The following is a 24,164-nucleotide window of genomic DNA, read 5'->3' on the forward strand; positions in this document are numbered from 1 at the left end:
TCTCCTCTCTCATTTGTGATTTTATCTATTTGGGTCCTTTCTCTTTTCTTTTTGGTAAGTTTGGCTAGGGGTTTATCAATTTCATTAATTCTTTCAAAGAACCCATTCTTGGTTTTGTTGATCTATTCTACTGGGGTTTTTTTGTTTTTATATCATTTATTTCTCCTCTGATGTTTATTATTTCTCTACTTCTGATGGCTTTAGACCTTACTTGCTGTTCCTTTTCTAGCCTCTTTAGGTGTAAAGTTAGGCTGTGTATTTGAGACTTTTCTTGCTTCTTGAGGTAGGCCTGTATTGCAATATACTTACCTCTGACCGCATTTGTTGCATCCCAGAGGTTTTGGACTATCATGTTTTCATTTTCATTTGCTTCCATGTATTTTATTTCTTCTTTAATTTCCTGGTTAACCCATCACTCTTTAGTAGGTTGTTCTTTAATATTCATGTATGCGTGGTCTTTCCAAATTTTTTCTTGTGGTTGAATTCAAGTTTCGTATCATTACGGTCTAAAAATATGCATGTTATGATCTCAATCTTTTTGTACCTGTTGAGGGCTGATTTGGGACCCAGTATGTGTTCTAATCTGGAGATGGTCCATGTGCGCTGAAAAAGAGTATGTATTTGCACTGCTTTAGGATGTAATATTCTGAATATATCTGTTAAGTCCATCTGGTACAGTGTGTCATTCAAAGCCATTGTTTCCCTGTCGATTTTCTGCTTAGATGATCTGTCCGTTACTGTAAGTAGGGTGTTAAAATGCCCTACTATTATTATAATATTATCAATGAGCTTCATGTTCTTTATTGGTTGATTTATATATTTGGGTACTCCCAATTTGGGGGCATATTTACAGTTGTTAGATCTTCTTGATAGATAGACCTCTTAATTACGCTATAATGTCCTTCTTCATCTTGTTACCACCTGTGCTTTTTTTTTAAGATTTTAATTTATTTATTTGAGAGAGAGAAGGAACAGGGGCCAGGGCAGAGGCAGGGGGAGAAGCACACTCCTTGCTGAGCAGGGAGCCCGATGCAAGGCTTGATCCTGGACTCCAGGGTCATGACCTGAGCCAAAGGCCAACACTTAACCAACTGAGCCACCCAGATGCCCCAGTCTTGTTACCGTCTTTGGTTTAAAACCTAGTTTGTCTAATATAAGTATGGCTACTCCAGCTCTCTTTTAGCGTTCATTAGCATGATAGATGGTTCTCCATCCCCTCACTTTCAATTTGCAGTGTGCAGAATCTCTTCGGGGCTGGTTGGCTCAGTCAGTTAAATGTCTGCCTTTGGCTCAGGTCATGATCATGGAGTCCCAGAATTGAGCCCCGGGTCGGGCTCCCCATTCAATAGGGAGTCTGCTTCTCCCTCTCCCTCTGCCCCTCCCCACTTGTGCTCTCTCTCACTCACTCTAATAAATAAAATCTTTAAAAATAATAATATAAAATAAAATAAAATGGGTCTCTTGTAGGCAGCATATAGATGTTTTTGTTTTTAATCGATTCTGACACCCTATGTCTTTTTTTTTTTTTAAAGATTTTATTTATTTATTTGAGAGAGAGAGAATGAGAGAGAGCACGAGATGGGGGAGGGTCAGAGGGAGAAGCAGACTCCCTGCTGAGCAGGGAGCCCGATGCGGGACTCGATCCCGGGACTCCAGGATCATGACCTGAGCTGAAGGCAGTCGCTTAACCAACTGAGCCACCCAGGCGCCCCTACCCTATGTCTTTTGATCGGAGCATTTAGTCCAATTATATTCACAATGATTAGTGATAGACATGAATTTAGTCCCATTGTGTTACCTGTAAAGTTGGTGTTTCTGGTGATGTTCCGTGTTCCTTTCTAGTCTTTGTTTCCGTTGGTCTTTTTTTCCCCAAAGAGTCCCCTTTAATATTTTTGCAGGGCTGGTTTAGTGGTCACAATCTCCTTTAGTTTTTGTTTGTCCTGGTAACTCTTTATCTCTCTTTCCATTCTGAATGACAGCCTTGCTAGATAAGTATTCTTGGCTGTGTATTTTTTCCATTCAGCACATTGAATATATCATGACACTGTCTTCTGGCCTGCCAAGTTTTTGTGGGCAAATCTGCTACAAGCCTGATCTATCTTCCCCTGTAGGTTAAGGACTTTTGTTTTCCCTTGCTGCTTTCAGGATTCTTTCCCTGTCTGTGTGTTTTGTGAATTTGACTATGATATGTCTGGGTGCTGGCTGGCTCTTATTGAATTTAAAGGGAGTTCTCTGTGCTTCTTGGATTCCAATGTCTGTTTTCTTCCCCAGATTAGAGAAGTTCCTTCCCCAGATTAGGGAAGCTATAATTTGCTCAAATAAACCTTCTGCTCCTTTTTCTTTCTCTTCTTCTTCTGGGACTATGATAAAAAGGAATTTAAGGAATTGCTGGGTTCCCTAAATCTACATTTGGGATTGAATACCTTTCTTTACCTCCTTTTTTCAGCTTCATTATTTTCCATAATTTTATCTTCCGTATCACTGATTTCTCTACTTCATCCATCCTCATTGTCATGGAATCCCTTCTGTTTTGCATCTCAGTTACAGCATTTTTTATTTCAGCCTCACTAGTTTTTAGTTCTTTTATCTCTGCAGTAAGGGATTCTCTAGTGTCTTCCATGCTTTTCTCAAGCCCAGCTAGTATCCTTATGATTATTGATTAAATTCTGGTTCAGACATCTTACTTGTATCTGTATTGATTAAATCCCTGGCTGTGACTTCTTATTCTTTCTTTTGGGGTGAATTCCTCCATCTTGTCATTTTGCCTGGGTTACTGTTTTTTGTGTGTGATTAAGAAAGCCTGTTGTATTCCTGACCCTGAGAGTAATGGTTGTATTAAAAAGAGATAAAAAGAGATTTAAAAAAAAAAGGAAGCTAGATCCTAGGTCTGTTTTGGTCTGCTTGTTAAAAGAAGCTAGATCCAAAAAACAAAAGAAAACAAAATAGCTGGATCCAATTTCCCTTAGAGCTGAAGCTTTGCAGCACTCTATGATCAGTAGATGTGGTCCATGCAAAGGGTTTGTGCTGGTGTTCTGGGGGAGAGACCTGCTGAGCTGATTCTCAGGCGGACTTGCTCTAGTGGATATGCATTTGCAGGGTGCAGTGGGGTGGGACTTGAGGTAAGTGACTCCAGTCTCCACTGGGGAGGTGCTGCGTTACTGAGGCTCCCTGGTCATTGCTGATGGACAGTGGGGAAAATGGCATCATCCCGCTCTCTCCTCCCTGGAGCAAAGAGTTTGAGCCCACCACTCTTTAGGAAGCCCTCACAGAAGAGCAATCACCCCTCTTGTGTCCCAGGCTTCCATCAGATCCCTGCCTTCACCCTATGTCCCACCTGTCTGCCTGTCAGGTGGCACAGTACTCTTTTTTTCTCAGTTGTGCAGTTCGGTTTCAAAATCAAATTTTATGGACCCATGCCACACAGACCTGCACTGATCCTCTGGGGGAGGGTCTTGCTGCACTTTTGCCATTTGCCAGTTTGTCCCAGAAAAGCAGTCACACAGCCGAGCAGTGGTTCAGAGTCTATGGCAAAGCATAGCAATAAGCTGGCACCAAGGCTTGCTGCCCTCAGCTGGTGTCTTTGTTCCTATGGTAGGGAATGGGCAGCATGTTGGCACTGCCAGGTCTTCTGTCCCCGGAGAGGCCGTGCCACCACTCCCAAATGCACTCCAAGAAGGGGTATTCTTTCTCCCCATGCAACCCAGGAGATTCTCAGACCATGCTGCCTGCTCCCGGGTCTCTGCCCTCCTTCCCTGCAAAAGCACCATTTAGCCCCCAGGCACGACCCCATGACTCAGACTTCTAAAACTTCAGACTTTGCACTCCACTGCTTATAACAACTTGAGGTAGGCAGCCCCTCTCCTTCTCCCAGTCAATGGTTTGGGGGAAGTTTTTAATTCTCTGCCTGCTGCTTCACTTTCTCTCTCACTCCTCTCTCTACAATCAAGTCTCCCTCCCCTCCATAGCACCTGTAGTTTTCCTCCCCCAAATCAACTCTCTGCAGTCCCCATCTTCCACAAAGTGGTTGTTTTTCTACTTGTGGATGTGCAGTTTTCTCAGTCCTCAGACTGATTTCTTGGGTGTTCAAAATGATTTGATATTTATCTAGCTGGGTTCAAGGAACGAGCCAAGTGCAGGGTCCCCCTACTCCTCTGCCACCTTAACTCCTTTCCAATCACCCCTTTTGACAAATGTACTTCATTTACTAAGTGCTTACTGTGTATCAGGCAATACTAAGCATTGAGGATAGAGATATGTATAATACTGAACTGAAAACAATCATAATCTAGTAATCAAAACAGTAACAAAGTGCTCAGTGCATGCAATAATAGAAAAATATATGCAGTAATGAAATGGTCAGAAAGATATAAATATCTTGGAAGGGTGAGAGTAGACAAAAGCTTCACAAGAAAGTGGAACTGTATCTGTTTGTTGTTAGTGTATAGAAAAGCAATTAAGTTTTGCATTTTGATTTTGCATCATTCAACTTTATAGAATCCATTTGTTCTAATGGTTTCAGACTGGATCTTTAGGTTTCCTATATATGTCATCCACAAAAAAAGACTACTTGTTCCTTTTCAATTTGGATTATTTTATTTCTTTTTCTAGTCTAATTGTTCTAGGTACGAATTCCAGTACTATGTTGAATAAAAAGCAACGAGTGGGTACCCTTGTCTTGCTCCCAATCTTAGAGTAAAAATTTTCAGCTTTTTACTGTTGAGTATATTAGCTTTAGAGCTTGTCATATATGATCTTTGTTATGTTGAGGTATCTCCCTGCTACATCTAGTGTGTTGAGTTTTTATGGTGAAAGGATGTTGAATTTTATAAAATGATTTTTCTCCATCTATTGAGATGTCATAGGAGTTTTATCCTTCATTTTTAAAGTGGTGTATGATATTATTTGTGGATGTGGAACCATCACTCCATCCACAGAGTAAGTCCCACTTGATCACAGTGTATAATGCTTTTACTGTATTGTTGAATTTAGTTTGCTAACATTTCATTGAGGATTTTTCATCTACACTGATCAGAGATAATAGCCTGTAATATTCTTTTATTGTAGTGTCAAGATCTAGCTTTGATATCAGGTAATACTGACCTATTAAAATGAGTTTAGAAGTGTTCCCCCCCCACCCCTATTTTTTTGGAAGAGTTTGAGAAGGATGGGTATTAATTCTTTAAATGTTTGGTAGAATTCACCAGTAAACCATCTGGTCCTGAACTTTTCTTTGCTGAGAGGCTTTGGATTACTGCCTCAATTTCCTCTCAGTAATTGTTCTACTCAGATTTTCTATTTCTTCATGATTCAGTATTGATAGGTTGTGTTTCTAGGAATGTATCTGTTTATCCGTTTCTTTCAATTTGTTGGGGTAAAACTGTTGGTAGTGTTCTCTTATGATCCTTTGTATTTCTGTGTATCAGTTGTTAGGTCTTCTCTTTCACTTCTGATTTTCAATCTTTTTTTCTTGATGAGTAGAGCTAAAGGTTTGTCTATCTTTTCAAAAGTCAGCTCTTACTTACAGTGATCTTTTCTATCATGTTTTCAGTCTCTGTTTCATATATTTCCACTCTAATATTTGTTATTTCCATCCTTCTACTAACTTTGGGCTTAGTTTGTTCTAGTTCCTTGAGGTATAAAAGTAGGCTATTTGAGATCTTTTTCCTTAATGTAGACATTTATCACTACGTCTCTCTTAGAACTACTTTTGTGGTATCCCGTAAGTTTTGGTATATTGTTTCCTTTTTCATTGTCTCAAGATACTTTTATTTCTCCTTTAATTTCTTTCACCCATTTGTTCTTCAGAATCATGCTGTAATATCCAAATACTTGTAAATTTTTCAGTCTTCTCATTGTGATTGATTCCTACTTTCATACTACTGTGGCCAAAAAAGATGCTTGATATGATTTCAATCTTCTTAAATGTATTAAGACTTGTTGTTGCCTAATGTGATCTATCATGGAGAGTGTTCCGAGTGCACTTGAAAACGTGGATTCTGTTGCTTTGGATAAAATGTCCTGTATATGTCTGTTAGGTCCATCTGGTCTAATATGTCATTTAAATCCAAGTTTCCTTATTGATTTTCTGTCTGGACAATCTATTGTTGAAAGAGGGATGTTGAAGTCCCCTTCTATTATTGTACTGCTATTTCTCCCTTCAGATCTGTTAATATGTGCTTTACACATTTAGGTACTCCTATACTAGGTGCATATTATTTACAGATGTTATATCCTCTAGATGAATTGGCTCCTTTATCATTATAATATTGACTTTTCTCTCCCAGTTTGACAGAGTGGTCTCATGTAGATGAAGCTTGTCAATTAGTTCAGCCCAGCCTCCTCTCTCTCAAACTTTTATGACTGCCCAAGCCATCACCTCTGTTCTTAGTGGCTCCCAGTATGGGTATGCAAGACCCATCTGTGTCACAAGGGGGAGGATTATAGTCAGCACTTAGATGCAGGCTGATTACAACCTTGACCTTCAGGCAGCAACTATAAAAGTATGTAGTTCAGCCCCTTTCAGGGAGAACCTGGGTAATGGGCATTTTTGCCTTCCCTCTTTGTGCCAAGCACAGGTTTATAGCCAGAGAGGGGTATTTCTGTACCCATGTAAAAACTGCTTGTTTGCTATAATCCTATGGGATTCATGCATGCAACCCTGTTGGCTATCAGAGCTAGGTGGCTTGGGGGCCCATCCCTCAGGCTGTAGCCACAAAAGCTGGGGGTCCATACATGTGTACAAGCTTCTTCCAGAGAGATCTTGGCCACTAAGTTTAAGGCTGTGGAAATTTCAAACAGCTTTCCCAGTCTTTAGAGGATATCACAGCCAGTCACTAGATACATGCTAAATTAATAAGCCAGACCCTCAGGGCACCTGGGTGGCTCAGTCCTGGGATCAGCTTCAGTGGGGAGTCTGCTTCTCCCTCTCCCTCTGCCCACCCCCCCACCACCCCTGCTGGTGCACACCATCTCTCAAATAAATAAAATCTTAAAAAAAAAAAAAAAAAAAGCCAGAGCCTCAAACAATAGCATGTATACAGTCAGACCCTTTTCAGGGAAAGACTAGAAGATGGGTGTTTTTTCCTGCTCCCTCTACTCTGAGCCTAGGGAGACAGTTGTGTCAAGCGGTCACACACCCATTAAGAACTGCTTCTTTGTATGCAATAGTCTTGTGGGTCTTGTAGAGGTAAGCCCTGTTGGCTTTCAGATCTAGATGTCTTGACTCTGCTGGTTTCTGCACATTAGATATAAAAGCCACCTCTCCCAATTTAACAGAGTGGTCTCAGGTAGATGAACTTCATTAATCAGTTTAGCCCAAGCTCCTGGTAATCTCTCAAACCTTTATGATTATCCAAGCCACCACCTTTGTTCTTAGCGGCTCTCAGCAGGCAAGGGTGTGCAAGATCCATCTGTGTCACAAAGAGGGAGGATTGCAGTCAGTCCCTCAGTTGGGAGTCATAAGTTGGGGTGCTAGATGTGCAGTCCAAAATCTTTGTTCCCCAAAGAGAAGCTGGGATTTGGGGGTTCCCTCTCAATTTTATGACACTCTACAGGGATATGATTTGTGGTGAGTGTGTCTCAGCCCTTCCAACCACTAGGTATTTTCTCTTCCGCCCAACGTGTGGAGTTGGCTCAGCTAGTTTTTGGATTTCTTCCAGAGGGTGCTTCTCTCAGTGTAGCTGTACATTTGGTACATCCATGAAAGGAAGGATGTTCAGGAGCCTCCTATATGGCCACCTTGGTCAAATCTCCAAATGCTGGCTATTTCTACTAGACACTGTGGAATGGCTCATTCAGTACATGTTCTAACACCTTCTTCTAGTACTGGGGCTAAAAAGCTTAAAAACTATTGCCCAATCTCTTGCACTTAGGGTTCTAGATTTCATTTAAGTTCCTACAATCAGATGTTAACCTTGACTTCGGCATCCACTTGCATTGATGACTTGAAACAGCAGTGGCATAGTCTGGGACGGCAGCTTTAAGTGCAGCTTCCTAAGGTGGCAGGTTATTTTTTTGTTCATAGTAGAAACACTGGAGCTGATAGTTGTGGTGGTGTCTTTCTGCTTTACCGCATCCCAATTGTGGCAAACGCAACAATCCCTCTTCAGCCAATGTGGGTCTGGGAACTATTCCTGGAAGCTCAACCTACAGTCTGTAAAACATTTAATACTCCATGATGAATCTCTTTCTGCTTAAACAGTTAGAGTGAATTTTTATTTTCCACAACTGAACACTGACCAAAATACTATTGTTATTTCTTCAGGAGAAAATTTCCATCTGGAAGAAAATGATTTGTGACCAAGATGGCAATTCAGAGACAGAATTCATCAGATATTTGACTTTAAGTCAGTGAAGTGGGAACCACACTCATAAATAAAGAATGGCAAGCAATGGTTTGTAATGTGCTTTGGCAGGCATTTGGGGTATTGAAATTTGGTGTAGCTTTTAAAAGTATATCTGAATTCCTTGACTATAACTTAGTTTAATTAAAAAAAATGCTACCGTTTTTTTGCTATATATTCCTTCTTATAAGCATGTATCAGGATTGTTCCACATAAAAAATCTTCAAGGAGCAGTAACTACTCATCTGCATGCACCAGCAGAACCTGGAAAGGTCAAGCACTGGGTCTGAACTCCCAATAGGAATCATAAGAGAACTCAGAATCCAGGTCTCTTTATTGCTGGGACTTCAAAGCTGTTCTGTCTGAATTTAGCTGCCCTTCTTTCTTCACCTCTGTGCCCATGAAAGGCTCTCAGTATCACATCCTCTACCTTTAACCCTACTTCAGTAGTGATTGATGAACAGCTGAGGAAGATGTGTGACACTTTCTGTGGCTTTGACTTCATGATCATTTTCTAGGTGAACAAGCTATAGCTATAAAATAGACCCAGTAAATTTTTGTAGCAGATAGTCTGGAGACAACAAGTATTTATTGAGTGCCAAAGTATAAAGCATTCCAGGTAGTTGAGATGATAGATGATAGATAAGATAGACAGACAGACAGATAGATAGATAGATAGATAGATAGATAGATAGATAGATAGATATAGATAATATAAATATAAATATAAATAAATAAAACAAACAGATCTAGTTCTTGCTCTTAACTAACAGACACTGATCATTTTGTTTCTGTTTCTGCTTACTTATAATGTCACTGTGATGGAAATGAAACAAAAGGCACAGATGCAGACCTTAATCTGAGATGTGTTTCTGTGTTACACATACAAAATAAAACTCAGCTAAAATCTCTTTTACTGTAAGTAATTTCCTCCCAATAATTTATGCAGACCTGAAAAAGTCTATAGAGTTTAACCATTTTATACTCCCTATGTGTGGAAAAACTAACAACCAAATAAATCCTCTATGGAAATTTTCTGTATCTTGACAGGGGTTTGGGCAACCCTGGCTTTCGCATGAGTCAAATTTTATCTAATGGTACACTTAAGATTTGGATATCACTGTGACATAAATTTTACACCCCCCCCACACACAAATTGAAAATAAATATTAAACTCCAGTTAATTACATGCATGCTAAAATGTCTAGGAATGAAGTATACTTATACCTGAACTTAACTTTGAAATGCATCAAAAAATAAAATGGATGGGTAGAAGGCAAATATAACACCATATTAAGAATCATAGAATCTAAGTAAACAGATTCTTTCAACAACTCTTTCAAATTTTCTTTATGTTGAAAATTTTCATGAAAGTTTGGTAGGGGGGAAGGAATGGTCCCCTACAGCAGACCAATCACAATTTGCAAATTGGTACCAATCCTGGGACCACACTGAGTTGTACAAATAACCCTATGAAAAAATAAAACAACAGCAGAAAATAATACAAATATGATAGATCATGGAAAGAATGGATTTATTTTCTAGGCATAAAGAAAATGGAAGGAGGAGGAAAGAACATAAGAAGTTCATTCAATAATACCCTGCTAAAGAAAAACCTGCAACCACCAGCTGAAAACCCTGATGGAAGTTCTTACAAAAATATCTGCAGGGTGTTTTTTAAAGTATTTTTATTACACTTGAAAACAGAAAGATTGTTTTGCTTTCTACTTCAGGGTAATAAACTGCCACTACTAAAGGAGGGGGATCGCACTGAGTGAAGGGCCCTCTACTGTAGAGCACCTTGGTAGGTTTGGAGGTAGGGGTAAGATAGGGAGAGAAAAGGTGGGAGAGGGAAAGGAAAAGGAACAGAGAAATATGACGGAGATGAGAAATATGAAAAGATGAAGGAGAGAGGGAAAAGAATTTGAAGTTCCAGGGCCAAGAAGAGAAAAAGAGGAACCCACTAGATGAAGTCTGAAACAAATGAATTCAGTAAAACCACATGGTGGTGGGTGGCCAAAGGACATTCTGAAACCTGAGAAGCTGCCTGATTCATTTGAGGTTGTTTGCATTGCTGCTATATAAATTCTGCTTGCTATCCTTTCTTCCAAATCTTCACTAAAGGCTCTTAAACTCATGAATGTTTAATGTGAATAGGCTTTTAGGCAGGGAGTTCAGTTTTGTTTCTAGGTCAATGGAGTGCAGAAATCTTGAGGAGGGCTTCAGATTCCCACAGGCCTTGGAATGAGAGGTGTCTAAGTCAATTTTACAGAAATCTCTAGGGCTCAGGATGAATGGGAAGGAGGGAGAGCAGACATTGGTTTATTCAAGGAAAAGCTGGCCTGCAGAGAAAAAAAAACTCAAACCCACTTTTTCTCTCCATTTTTAACCCAGAATACCCTCATTACCAGGTTTGGAAATTCAGGAGTCAGTAACTTTTGGTGATCGTCTTTTTTTCATGGGGCAACACTGCCACCTACTGGTAATTGTAAAAAAAAATTTTTTTTTTTTTTTAATTTTATTTTATTACGTTATGTCAGTCACCAAACATTACATCGTTAGTTTTTGATGTAGTGTTCCATGATTCATTGTTGCGAATAACACCCAGGGCTCCATTCAATACATGCCCTCCTTAATACCCATCACCAGGCTAACCCATCCCCCCACCCCCCTCCCCTCTAAAACCCTCAGTTTGTTTCTCAGAGTCCATAGTCTCTCATGGTTCATCTCCCCCTCCGATTCTCCCCCCCTTCATTTTTTTTTTTTAAGATTTTATTTATTTATTTGAGACAGAGAGAGCACATGAGAGGGGGGAGGGTCAGAGGGAGAAGCAGACTCAACCAACTGAGCCACCCAGGCGCCCCGTCCCCCCCTTCATTTTTCCCTTCCTCCTATCTTCTTTTTTTTTTTTAACATATAATGTATTATTTGTTTCAGAGGTACAAGTCTGTGATTCAACAGTCTTACACAATTCACAGCGCTCACCATAGCACATACCTTCTCCAATGTCTATCACCCAGCCACCCCATCCCTCCCACCCCTCACCACTCCAGCAACCCTCAGTTTGTTTCCTGAGATTAAGAATTATGAGGAATTCTTAATAATTCTTAATCTCAAAAAAATATTTTATAATAGTTTTAAACTTGCAAACAGAGAACTGGGGAACTTTTGTCTTTCATTTACTGACAAACTCTTTCTTTGTGATGGAACCCAAACTTGAATAAGGTTCTTTGTCCTCAAAGACTTTATATTATCTAATGGAAAACTTAATAAAAACACCTTCTTACCTTTAAGGATTCAGGCATCATTTCATCAGGATAATCTTTCTTGACAGCAGGTCCCCACCCTTCTGAGGGAGAAAAGGACTACTCTCCTTCCCTTGGGCTCTACTCCATCCTGTACACATTTCTTTTTTAACACATACTATATACTACTGTACTTATTTTATCACAATTATCTGTCTCCCAGATCAGACCATAAGCTCCTTAAAATTCAGGTACTGTATCCTTTCCACATTTATATTCCCAGCACCTAGAACAGAACCTGCACCTTATAGCTAATAAATATATGATAAATGAATAAATTAATGACAATCAAAAAGCACAGGCAAGGTAAGTAGCACTCTATAAAACTTTTATTAATTAAAAACAATTTTAAATAAATATTTGAACTCCAGATGTGCACATTATGTACTTCTTTGTGTATGAGGTATCTTTTACCTTGTCCAAAAAAACTACATTTTACAAAATCCATATACATGAAATCAACAGGATAAAGAACATAAAGTTACCTTATCAGACAATTTTCCCATCAGTCTATAATCCATAAACTCTTAATTATCATAGGATAATCTAAAATAAGACACTAGTGGGCTCTGTCATCAGCTCTTAAGAGAACCAAGTTAAGAAGAAACATTCAGAGTAAATAAATTTTATCTGATAATGAGTCAGCACTGCTAAGGTATAAAGGAATCTGAAACATGTTCTATCTGAATTATCCATATTAATTACATAACCCAGGATCACAGAGTTGAGTTTGAGATCTATTAAGATCCTCCTATCAATTCTAGGGAACTCCAGAGCACCCAAGTCTCTCCCTGGAAATTAATTTCCCTATGGGGAAAGATAATTGGCCCTTGACTAAGCCTCCTGAGTCTGAATAAGAACTAAAGAACTCTCTCCTTCAGAATTCTCTGGGAACACATTTCCAGGGAACATGGCCACTCACCTTCAGTCAAGATAGGGACAAACAGGGGCACCTGGGTGGCTCAGTCATTAAGCGCCTGCCTTCGGCTCAGGTCATGATCCCTGGGTCCTGGAATCGAGCCCCGCATTGGGCTCCCTGCTCAGTGGAGAGCCTGCTTCTCCCTCTCCCACTCCCCCTGCTTGTGTTCCCTCTCTGGCTGTGTCTCTCTCTGTCAAATAAATAAATAAAAAATCTTTCAAAAAAAAAAAATAGATAGGGTCAAAGAATATGCAAAAGAAGTGGCAGGGGGCCAAGCCTTATGACACAGCCCTGTTTCACAGTGTTTCACAGGGTTCTGCACACATGCATCGTCAAGCAGATAACCTGGACACCTTATTACACAAGCAAAATCTGATGCAAATCCCTTCATGTTCTTCCCATTTGCTTCAGATTTTCTACTTTCCATCCATTCTTCTTTCCTTATCTTCCTAAGGTTGATCTCATCCTTTCCCAGTTAAGTTTTGAGACCTTAATTCATAAACCATCTCTTTAGCCTTCCTCCATTTCCTCCACCAGGTCTCCCTACATACTGAAACACCAAATCTCTTTCGTCTTGAAGGAAGAGAGCCCCCATGAGTCCTGTTTCTGAAGACCCCAGTGACGTATCTTAATCTCTTCTTCCCTTCACTGTCAACCTTCATAAAAGACTTTACTTGCTGCCACAATTCTCTTCTCCCTCTTATAGTACAATTCTTTGAGATCTGAGTTTTTGCAGATTCATGTGTTGGTACTTTACCCAAAATTACCAATAACCTCCAAGTTGTCATATTCAGTTACTCCTACTCGATTTCTGAAGCCTTTGACAATGATTATTGCTCTTTACTGACACATACTTCTCCCACTTTTTTGCACTCCATTCTCTTCCTACTTCTCCAGATCAGTTCTTCTCAGTTTCCTTCCCTGGAACTTCCTCTGCCTTCTACCTCTAAAATAGAAGGTAAAAGATGTACTAAGCAGTTTAATCCTCATCTTGTTCTCACATGACATATTCTTAGGGATTTCACCTATTATTTCTGTCCTTCATTGATCTGATAAAGATCTATTAAAGGTCAACCATGTGACAAGTACTTTCCTTAGAGCTTGTGATTTAGCAATGAACAAGAACTAATGAGATCCCCATTATCATCCACTGATACTCTAGTGTGCATGTTTGTTGGAAGGGAAGGGTGGGTAGTGACAGATACCGAACAAATTAAAAAGCAAATGAGTAAGAAAGTATCAAAATACATTTCTAAGCCTGTCAGAAAAAGCCTCTCAGTTTAGTTCCAAAGGTTGGCATAGATCAGCCCCAGAACATCTAGCTAGGGAGCTTGCCAGTTGAGGTTTCTGAGTATGGGAGAGGATCACAGCTCAAAGTGAGTCCACTTAAGCTGAGCTGACTCTAACTTCTGGCCAGCTCTCTAACACTAGAGGCCATGTCAGCCAAGAAACATTACTAGGCTCTGACAAAACTGCAGGAGAGGAGTCCCAAGTGTTGACAGGGAGAGCAGCAACCAACAAAGGACATCGCCACGGCAACACTGGGAGCCTTGAGACAATATGTGAATTGAGAATCCTGACTGCTTCAAGCAATAAGATCATAGAAGTCACCCCTCCATCACATACCAAGATGCCATCTTAAAGTGACAGGCTAACTGAGACCCCAAGCAGTTATATTAAGACATAAGCATTGTTGAAAGGAAATTTTAAAATTCTTACATAAGCCTAAGTTTTAAACCTGATTTAAACAATTTCCTTGTATTTTTTGCTGCTGTTGTTTAATTTGCTCCCTCATACTCCCATTCTCCCAGTAAGCAGCTGGTTGAGGACTGTAAATGGTATATTAGAGCAGTGATAGCACATAAACTCCTCCCTGCAGTTGAGTTTTGAAATGGCTATGGAGACTTATGACATGGCTACATGTTTGTTTCTAATTCTGACCTCCTGCGTGAGTTCCAGACCAGGATCTTTATAGTCTGGTGGTCCAAAACAAAATGTATCTCTCCCACCTACAGACCAACTTCTTCCTAAATCCCTCCCATCATTAAAATGGATTCCTGATCCTCCTAATCAGATTGAAAACTCTGAAGTCTCCAAACTGTCACAAACCTAACCTGAAACACTGCTCAGATATGCTTATTTATATATTCACTGGCACTCTGCTAACTCAGGACTTCTTTAACTCTCATCTAAAATATTACAAAGTCTCTTAACTGGTTTTCCTGGGGACAGGGTATGAAGACTGGCGTGTGGGAGTGGACACAAAGTATGAGGATCTTTATGTCACATATTAATACTACACTAGAGAACACCTACCAAAAAAGAGGCACGAAACAACCAAGTATACAGAATACTAACCACCAAAATCATGTAGCTTCTGCCACTGTCACCTTAGTGCTGGTTTAATGGACAAAGTAGCCATGGTGGCAGGCTCCGACAGTATGGGTTCCTTCTCACCAAGGCTGATCTAGCCAATTATTACTGCAGATTATCCAACATGCCAGTAACAGAGACCAAAGCTGAGCCCCTAATATGGCACACTGCCTCAAAGAGATCAACCAGATACTTAGTACAAACTGATTACATTGAACCCTTTTCACTCTGGAAGGAAGTGATTCACCTGACAAGAATCAACACATATTAGTAGTATGGATTTGCCTTAGCACCACTTCCGGAGAGCTAACATTTCAGGTCCACTTTAACTATATCCTATGTAACATTACTTCAGACCAAGGGACCCTCTTTATAGCAAAGGATATAAGCAAAGACCATGGGATCCACCAGTCCTATCACATACTGCAACATTCAGAAGCTGCCGGCCTATGAGCAATGGAAGAGCATTCTAAAGGCATGACTGAAGCACTCCTTTGGAGATACCATGTGGATAGTATCCACCCTCCTCCAAGATGCAGTTAAACTCTAAATCAATAACCATTATATATGCTGCTGCATCTGTAATAAGTAAAATACATACAGCCATGAAACAAAGAGGGGGAAAGTAGGAATGGCCTCATTTGCCATCATTCCCAGTGACCCATTTGGCAAGGTATATGTCCCTTCCCAGCAATGCTAGGTTCTATGAACCTACAGATCCTGTTCATGTTCTTACCAAGGGACACACACAGCCCATTAAACTTTAAGTTACAACTGCCACCTGGTCACTTCAATCACCTTGGGCCAAGAGACCAGAGGGCAAGGAAAGAAGTCACCAATCTGGGAGGAGTAACTGACTTTAGTCATCAGGAAGAGATAGGACTTCTATATTTTTATCAGCCAGGGAAATATATTTTTATCACCCAGATGATAAACACGTTTGTCATAAGAAGAATATATATGAAAGGTGTCTCTTCATACTCCTTGCCTAATTTTGACAACAAATGGACAAATACAACAGCCACAGTCTGGAGACTATGGTTAGCATGATGACTAGGCCTCAGAACCTCTCAGATATAAGGGACTCAATAACCTCAGGTAATCTGCCTAGGCCAGCAGAGGTGTAAGCCAAAGGTAAGGGGAAATCTAGAATTGGTATCAAAAGGATATAATGAATTATTAGTTGTGGCCCCAAGACCAGCGGTATCAAGAAAAACTGGAGTTAAGGAGCTAAGTCCTACTTACCTACCACTCCTATTTCCAGAAAGAGATCAACCATAATCCTAGAGGAGCTATTCCCAGATGGGATAAACTTATCATATGAAGCAAACAGACGATAATGGAAACTGTTAGGATGCACTATCCAGGACTTTCTTCAGGACCGAGGCACTCTTCCCCAGGTATGAAAATACCGTATGCAGCAGCTCACAACTGGCATCTCCCCAGCAACTGTCCTCGATGGAAGGGAGCTTCCTCACCCGAGGGTACGCCCCTTTCCAGAGGAAGCCCACATCAAATAAATGGACCATGAGAGGTACAAGAGTCAGCCCCCTTGCCTCAATTCAGAAGAACTCTGAAGAGCCATCTCAGGTCCAGAGTTCCACATTTAGAAGATGAACTGCATCACAGTTCAACTTCTCTCTCTCTTCCAATCCTGCCTTATCCACTCCCTTATGGGTGTGAATTCTTCCCAAAGTACTCCCCAGTAGATCTTCTGCATGCACTCTCTGTCCTTTCGACATGTTCCCATTCATCTTTGAGCAACTCCTTGCTTCCTGGCATGTTAAAACAATGCAGGCTCACCTTCTACTTTTCCTGCCCTGGAATTAGTCATTTCTAAAGTAGTAGTATTCCTGAATTAGAAGAGAAAGACTGTAAGAGAAATTGGTGAATCTAGTTTAAAGCCTTTCAAATCTCTATTTGAAAAATCTTCACATTGAAAGCTGGAGAAATCCGAATGCTTCTTTAGAACTTAACAGTAAGCATTTTCCATTTGTCATTATTCAATGAGACTGAACCATGTACATACTGTCAACTTTATTGCTTACCACTATTTCCTCTCTTTTTTATCTTCTCATATCCTACAGTTACTATTCACTTTTGTTAGAGTATTTCCTCAAGACTTCGCTAATCTCTGAACCTTGCACATCTGTAAAAATCTTTCTCCCTGACAAGTAACTGACAGTTTAGCCTACTATAGGACTCACGGGGTATAATTCTCTCACTATTCCATTCATATTATCCTATCAGCTTCTAGTCTCCAAAGCTGCATACAGGAAACTCAATCTCAGTCTGAATTTTTTTCCTTTGCAAGTAACATGGTTTTTTTTAATCTAGAATCCAGTAAGATTTTATCATTAACCTTGGAGTTTGAAAATTTTATAGGCATATCATATCAGTTTTTCTCATTAGCCCTAATTAAAACTCAGGTTGGGGTGAGGGAATGGGGTACCCTTCAAGATACAAACTTAGGTCTTTCTTCTGATACAAGGTCTATTTTCTCTTTTTTTTTTTTTTTTTTTTTAGTTTTTTAGTTTTTGTGGAACTCCTAATATTATATTTCTTGGATCTATGAAGTCTGTCTTCTCTCATTATTTCCTTTTAATTTAGGTTTTTGGGGATTTTATTTTTAACAGAGTTACACATGTGCATCATTTAAAACTTTACAAGACTTTTTATAGAAAACATCAGGCCCCACAGATTTCAAATCCCCCATGTTCTCTAAAACTTATGTAAATCTTTTCTCAATACATGCAAACCCATTAGGTATTTTACTAATTTCATCTTCTTAAAGAAGTCTCTCCTTGGGTTTTCTGACCTGTTTCAGTCTAAATTGGTTTATTTTCAGGCCTGCTGCACAGCTGTCATTTGGTATCTCTCTTCACCAACACTCAGTAAATTCCTTTGCCTCTCTTTTCTGTTAGATCCTATTTCTTAAATTTTGTTTTCTTCTCCCTTGGCTTACATCATTACTTTGATAATGCACAAGTTCCAGTAATTTCCATAGAAACGGTGTATGAAAATTGAGTTTTTAAGTCAATGTCTTTGTCCTAATTCATTTTTTTTTTTTTTTGGTATGTATTTATTCTTAGTTTTTAGATATTTCTTCCTCTTGATTTTTCCAACCCACTAATTCAGGCATATCTCCAGGGTAATTCTTCCTTAAATTCATCTACTTGAGTGGCCATGGAGTGCCCATATTAAACATTATTTCGGAGTGTATCTGTGAGAGCTGTTTCCAGAGATTAGCATTTGAATTGGTGGACTCAGTGGATTGCCTTTCTCAGTGTGGATGGATTTCATCCAATCTGTTGAGGGTGTAAACAGAATAAAAGATGGAGGAAGGAGGAATTTGCTCCTTTTTTCCTGCTTCATCATTTGAGCTGAGACCTCTTATCTCATCTCCTGACCCTGGACTGGGATTTATACCACTGGCTCCTCTGGTTCTCAGGCCTTCAAATTTGGAATGGATTACTCCACTGGCTTTCTAGGGCCTCCAGCTTCAGACAACAGATCGTGGGAATTCTCTGTTTCTCTGGAGAACCTTGACTATGACAGATTTTGGAACCAAGAGTGGGGTGCTGCTGTAACAAATGCCTAAAAATGTGGAAGTGGCTTTGGTACTGGATAATGGGTAGTGGCTGAAAAGGTTTAGAGGTGCATGCTCAAAATATGAGCATTAAAGGGTAATTCTAGTGAGGACCCAGAAAGAAAAGAGGAGAGCCAGAGAGAAAACCCCAATCATCTTAGAAAATACTTAAATAATCCTGAATGGAATGCTGATAAAAATATGGACCACAAAGCCCACTATGATTAGGTTTCAGATGGAAATGAGGAATATGTTATTGGAAACTGAAGAAAAGATGATCCTTATTATAAAGTGACAAAGAACTTGGCTGAACTGTGTTCATGTTTTAGTGTTTTGTGGAAGGCAGAACTTGCAAGCAATGGAACTGGATATTTAGCTGAGGAGATCTCTAAGCAAAGTATTGAAGGAGTGACCTGGTTCGTCCTGACCACTTACAGTAAAATGTGAGAAGAGAGAAATGATTGGAAGACAGAATTATTAATTAAGCAAAAAAAAAAGGAACTAGAACTTAAAGATTTGGAAAATTTTCAGCCTATCCATACTGCAAAAAATGAAAACGTATTTTTGGAAGAGGATACTAAAGGTATAGCAAAGTGACCATTTGATAAGGAGATTAATACCTAAACCACAGACCTAAAACATCCATCTCAAGAGAAGCCAGATGCTGTTCTTTAAGACAAGGAAAGACTACCACCACCACCCACCATCAGGGTAAATCAGAAATCATCAGAGCTCCCACTGCCATCACAGGCCCAGAGTGCAAGAACTCAGGGGACAGAATGGTTTCAAAGGGTGAGGCTGCCTTTCTTATAGCAGTCTAAACTAAAACAATATGCAATCTTACTTCACTCATTGAGAGAATTTACATTTTAATTTGTTCATAGTTTTATAAAAATTTCCATAAAGCAAACTATAACAAATATTTAAAGTAAGTATATTACAGGCCATAGTCACTGATCATAATTCAATAATACTAGAAATAATTTTTAAATGGTTTGAAACATCTTAAGACTTGAAAATTAACTGTTGATCAAAGAGGAAAAATCACAAACTCCCTAGAAATTAATGAAAAAATAAGTACATAAAAATGTACAGAACACAGCAAAAGCCATACTTAGATAAAAACTGTTTCCCTAAACCCTTTCATTATGAAGACAAATGACTACAACTGCAGGTATGTTACATTTATCTTAAGGTTTAAAAAAAAAGGCACAAAATTAACCAAAAGAAAATATAAAGAGTGAATGAATAAAAATAACAGATATAATTGGTGATACAGAGAAAAAGTAGAAGAACTGATAATTCCAAAAGACTTTTTTTTAACTGCCTAAAGATATAAAGCAAAACAAATATTAGCAAGACTGGGAATAGAAGAAATGTATGATTTCCCAGAAAATAACAAATAGCCCAAATTAAACTAAGTAGAAAAGCCAAACTGACTAATTACCAATGAAGAGACTGGAAAGGTGACCATTATTTTTTTAATTAATTAATTTATAAAGATTTTATTTATTTGAGAGAGAGAAAGAGACAGGTGCAGCACACGCCCAAGCTGTGGGAAGAGCAGAGGCAGAGGGACAAGCAGACTCCACGCTGAGCACAGAGCCTGATGTGGGGGCTCAATCCCATGACCTGAGCCAAAATCAAGAGTCCAACGGTAAACTGACTGAGCCACCCAGGTGACTATTATTATTATTATTATTATTGTTTTTTTTTTTTTAGAAACAGGGATCCCTTTAACACCATTTTAAGAGCTATTTTTTTTAATTTTTTAAATTAACATACACTGTATTATTTGTTTCAGGGGCATAGGTCTGTGATTCATTAGTCTTACACAACACCCTGAGCGTGACAACACATACTCTCCCCAATGTCTATCAACCAGCCACCCCATCCCTCCCACACCCCCTCCACTCCAGCAACCCTCAGTTTGTTTCCTGAGATTAAGAGTCTCTTATGGTTTGTCTCCCCCTCTGGTTTCGTCTTGTTTCATTTTTCCCTCCCTTCCCCTATTATTTTAAATAACACAGCCAAAAAACCTTTAAATCTGAGTTCTAACAATTAAGGAATAATTACAATGTTATTTAAATTATTCCATACCAAATAAAAGATGAAATGTTTCCCAATTCATTTCATGAAACCAGCAAAACCTTATTACCAAAACTTAATTAAAAAACAAACTCTGAAACTATATACCCTCCTAATTATTTCAGTTACTATGGCTATATGAAAAAAAATAAATAACCCTAATACTTACTGACCAAGACACCACTTACTTTGCTCATGAATCTGCAATTTAAACAGGCCTCAGGGGCGCCTGGGTGGCTCAGTCGTTAAGCTTCTGCCTTCGGCTCAGGTCATGATCCCAGGGTCCTGGGATCGAGCCCCACGTCGGGCTCTCTGCTCCGCGGGAAGCCTGCTTCTCCCTCTCCCATTCCCCCTGCTTGTGTTCCCTCTCTCGCTGTGTCTCTCTCTGTCAAATAAATAAATAAAATCTTTAAAAAAAATAAAATAAAATAAACAGGCCTCAGAGAAGATAGTTTGTCTCTGCTCCACTTAGTATCAACTGGGGTGGTTCAAAGGCTGGGGACTGAAATTAAATAAAGGCTCATTCACTAACACATCCGGTGGCTGATGCAGTCAGATGAAACCTTGGCTGGTTTCACATAGCTAGCTTCTGTATGTGGCCTAGGCTTCCTTACACTATGGTGGCTAGGTTCCAAAGGTAAGCATTTTTTTTTATTATTATTATTTTATGTTAATCACCATACATTACGTCATTAGTTTTTGATGTAGTGTTCCATGATTCGTTGTTTGCGTATAACATCTAGTGCTCCATGCAGAACGTGCCCTCTTTAATCCCCATCACCAGGCTAACCCATCCCCCCACCCCCCTCCTCTCTAGAACCCTCAGTTTGTTTCTCAGAGTCCATAGTCTCTCATGGTTCGTCTCCGGAGAGAGCCAGCCAGAAACAGTACCACCTTTTATGACCTAGCCTTATCAGTCATACAGTATCAGCTCCTCCACATTCCATTAATCAGTTCAAAGGCCAGCCCAGGTTCAAGAGGAGAGGAAATAAACTCAGTTTCTAAGTGGCATGGTTCTAGAAGAACATGTACGACTACAAATATTGTTGAAACCAATTTTGAAAAATACTATATGCTACAGTCCACCTTCTGGTCACAGCAGTTCACATCCCTCCACATGCAAAAATATATATACTTGTTCCCTCCCCCAATACCCACAACTATCAGGCTCAGGCTTGAGGTCCAGGTATGGATTAACTTCTTGGGTACAGTTCCTTAAATATAGCCCCTTGAGTACAGTTCCTCTTGATCTGAAGAACTATAAACAAAAAAGATAAGTTATCTTCCTCCACAAACGTGAATACACAATAATGGAACAGGCATAGGTCCATTAAAAGTTTAAGACCCAGCTGGGCATATGCTGCTAGTTCCTCAACTAAGGAATGAACCATGTGACTCATGTCTCCCCATTCTGGGCTGTAGGTGTCATGGTAATTAGCTATGTTCTTGGCATGCTTCTTGATTGTACAACTTTGAGATCCAAAGGCCTTTTTTTCATTTTGTATTGTCTCTGTGCCTTTCAGTCTAAATTGATATAATCCTTTTAAAAACTACGTGGATCATGAGAATGAGAAAACAAGCCACAGGGGCGCCTGGGTGGCTCAGTCGTTAAGCGTCTGCCTTCAGCTCAGGTCGTGATCCCAGGGTCCTGGGATTGAGCCCCACATCGGGCTCCCTGCTCAGCGAGAGGCCTGCTTCTCCCTCTCCCAGTCCCCCTGCTTGTGTTCCCTCTCTCGCTGTGTCTCTCTCTGTCAAATAAATAAAATCTTTAAAAAAAAAAAAAAAAGAAAAAGAAAACAAGCCACAGACTCAGAGAAAATATTTGCAAAGACTCATCTGATAAAGGACTATTACCTAAAATACACAAAGAATTCTTAAAACTCAACAGTAAGACAATGAACAACCAGATTAAAAACTGGGCAAAAGATCTGCATAAAGACCTACCAAAGAAGATATACAGATGGCAAATAAGCATATAAAAAGATGCTAAACATCATATGTTACTAGGAAAATGCACCTACTCTGCACCTACTAGAATGGCCAAAATCCAGAAAACTAACAACACTGAATGCTGGTGAGGATATGAAGTAACAGGACATCTCATTCATTGCTGGTGGAAATGGAAAATGGTACAGAAACTTTGGAAGACAATTTGGCAGTTTCTTACAAAACTAAACATACTCTTATAATACAATACAGCCATCACACTCCTTGGTATTAACCTAAAAGGCTTGAAAATTTATATCCACACAAAAACCACCCTGGGAACAACCAAGAGGTCCTTCAGTAGGTGAATGGATAAACCATGCAGACAATAGAGTATTACTCAGTGTTTAAAAGAAATGAGCTATCAAACCATGGAAAGACAGGGAAGAGCTTTAAATGCATATTATTACTAAGTGAAAGAAGCCAATCTGACAAGGCTATTAATACTGTATGACTACAACTGTATGACCCTCTAAAAAAGGCAAAACTATGCAAAGAGTAAAGATTAGTTTGTCAGGGGCTGGGGGGAGGACTGGATGAATAAGCAGAGCTTAGAAGATTTTTAGGGCAGTAAGAATATTCTGTATGATACTGTAATGGTGGATATATGTCATTATACACTTGTCCAAGCCCACAGAACATACACCAAGAGTGAATCCTATTGTAAACTATGGGCCAGGAGTGATAAAGATGTGTCAATGCAGGCTCACTGATTTTAACAAATGTACCATACCAGTGTATGAGAGGGACAAAGAATATGGGAACTCTGTGCTTTCTGCTCGATTTTGTTCTGAACCTAAAACTGCTCTAAAAAGTCTTTTTTTTTTTTTTAAACTGTATGGATTTCTTATGAATCAATTCATAATCCACTCCATTAGACAAAAGCCACACCCATAAATTTCAAAATAACTCCTTGAGCTTCCTATAAGGTCCTGAGGGACAGTGCTCTTAAAATTCTTAGAGAACCTTTTGTTTAATAAAGAAGATCTATGAAGCACTGCAGGTCCTCAGGTCCTTAAAGAGAATACTGTCTTTGTGAAGCATGACATTAAGTTTCCTAAGGCCTCAAAAAAGAGTTTTATAATCATCCCCTTGGCTTCATTGTTAAATGACAATACTCTAGATTTGATCTCTTTCTGACAATACTCTAGATTTGATCTCTTTTCATTAGACTTTTCTTTTTTCTTTTTTTCTTTTTAAGTTTTTTTTTTTTTTCCATTAGACTTTTCTTAATTTGAGAATTGTCTGCCATCTGGAGAAACTAGAAAAGAGAGTTTTATTTTTGAACTCAGTAAGTTCTGGTTCCTTTATATTTAACAATTCTCTCCTTAGTTTATCTTTCTTACTCCAATCAGACTACTTTAACAAAATGCCAGAGTGGCTTATAAACAACGAAAATTTATTTCTCACAGTTCCAGAGGCTAGATAGAAGCCCAAGATCAGGGTGCCAAAATGGTTGGGTTCTGGTGAAGACCCTCTCTTACATTGCAAACTGCCAAACTGTCACTGTATTCTCTCATGGTGGAAGGGGCTTGTCAGCTTTGTGGGGTCTCTTTTATAAA

At 39.3% G+C, this 24,164-nt stretch overlaps 1 long non-coding RNA gene across 5 annotated transcripts in view; it reads right to left on the reverse strand.

Moving 5' to 3' along the window:
- The window catches only part of LOC118002110, a 76,884-nt gene that overhangs the window by 20,528 nt on the left and 32,192 nt on the right, over positions 1-24,164 (reverse strand). The window contains exon 1 of one of the 5 annotated variants that reach the window (XR_004676945.1): positions 20,805-20,975. The exons of the other annotated variants lie outside the window; for them this stretch is intronic. This is a non-coding gene — a long non-coding RNA (uncharacterized LOC118002110). Of the gene's footprint in view, positions 1-20,804; positions 20,976-24,164 lie in introns of those variants that run through there. 5 annotated transcript variants of the gene reach the window in all.

The sequence above is a fragment of the Mirounga leonina genome, unplaced genomic scaffold (genome assembly GCF_011800145.1).
Source record: "Mirounga leonina isolate KUSES-001 unplaced genomic scaffold, KU_Mleo_1.0 Mir_82, whole genome shotgun sequence".
In the NCBI taxonomy this organism is placed as follows: Eukaryota; Metazoa; Chordata; class Mammalia; order Carnivora; family Phocidae; genus Mirounga; species Mirounga leonina.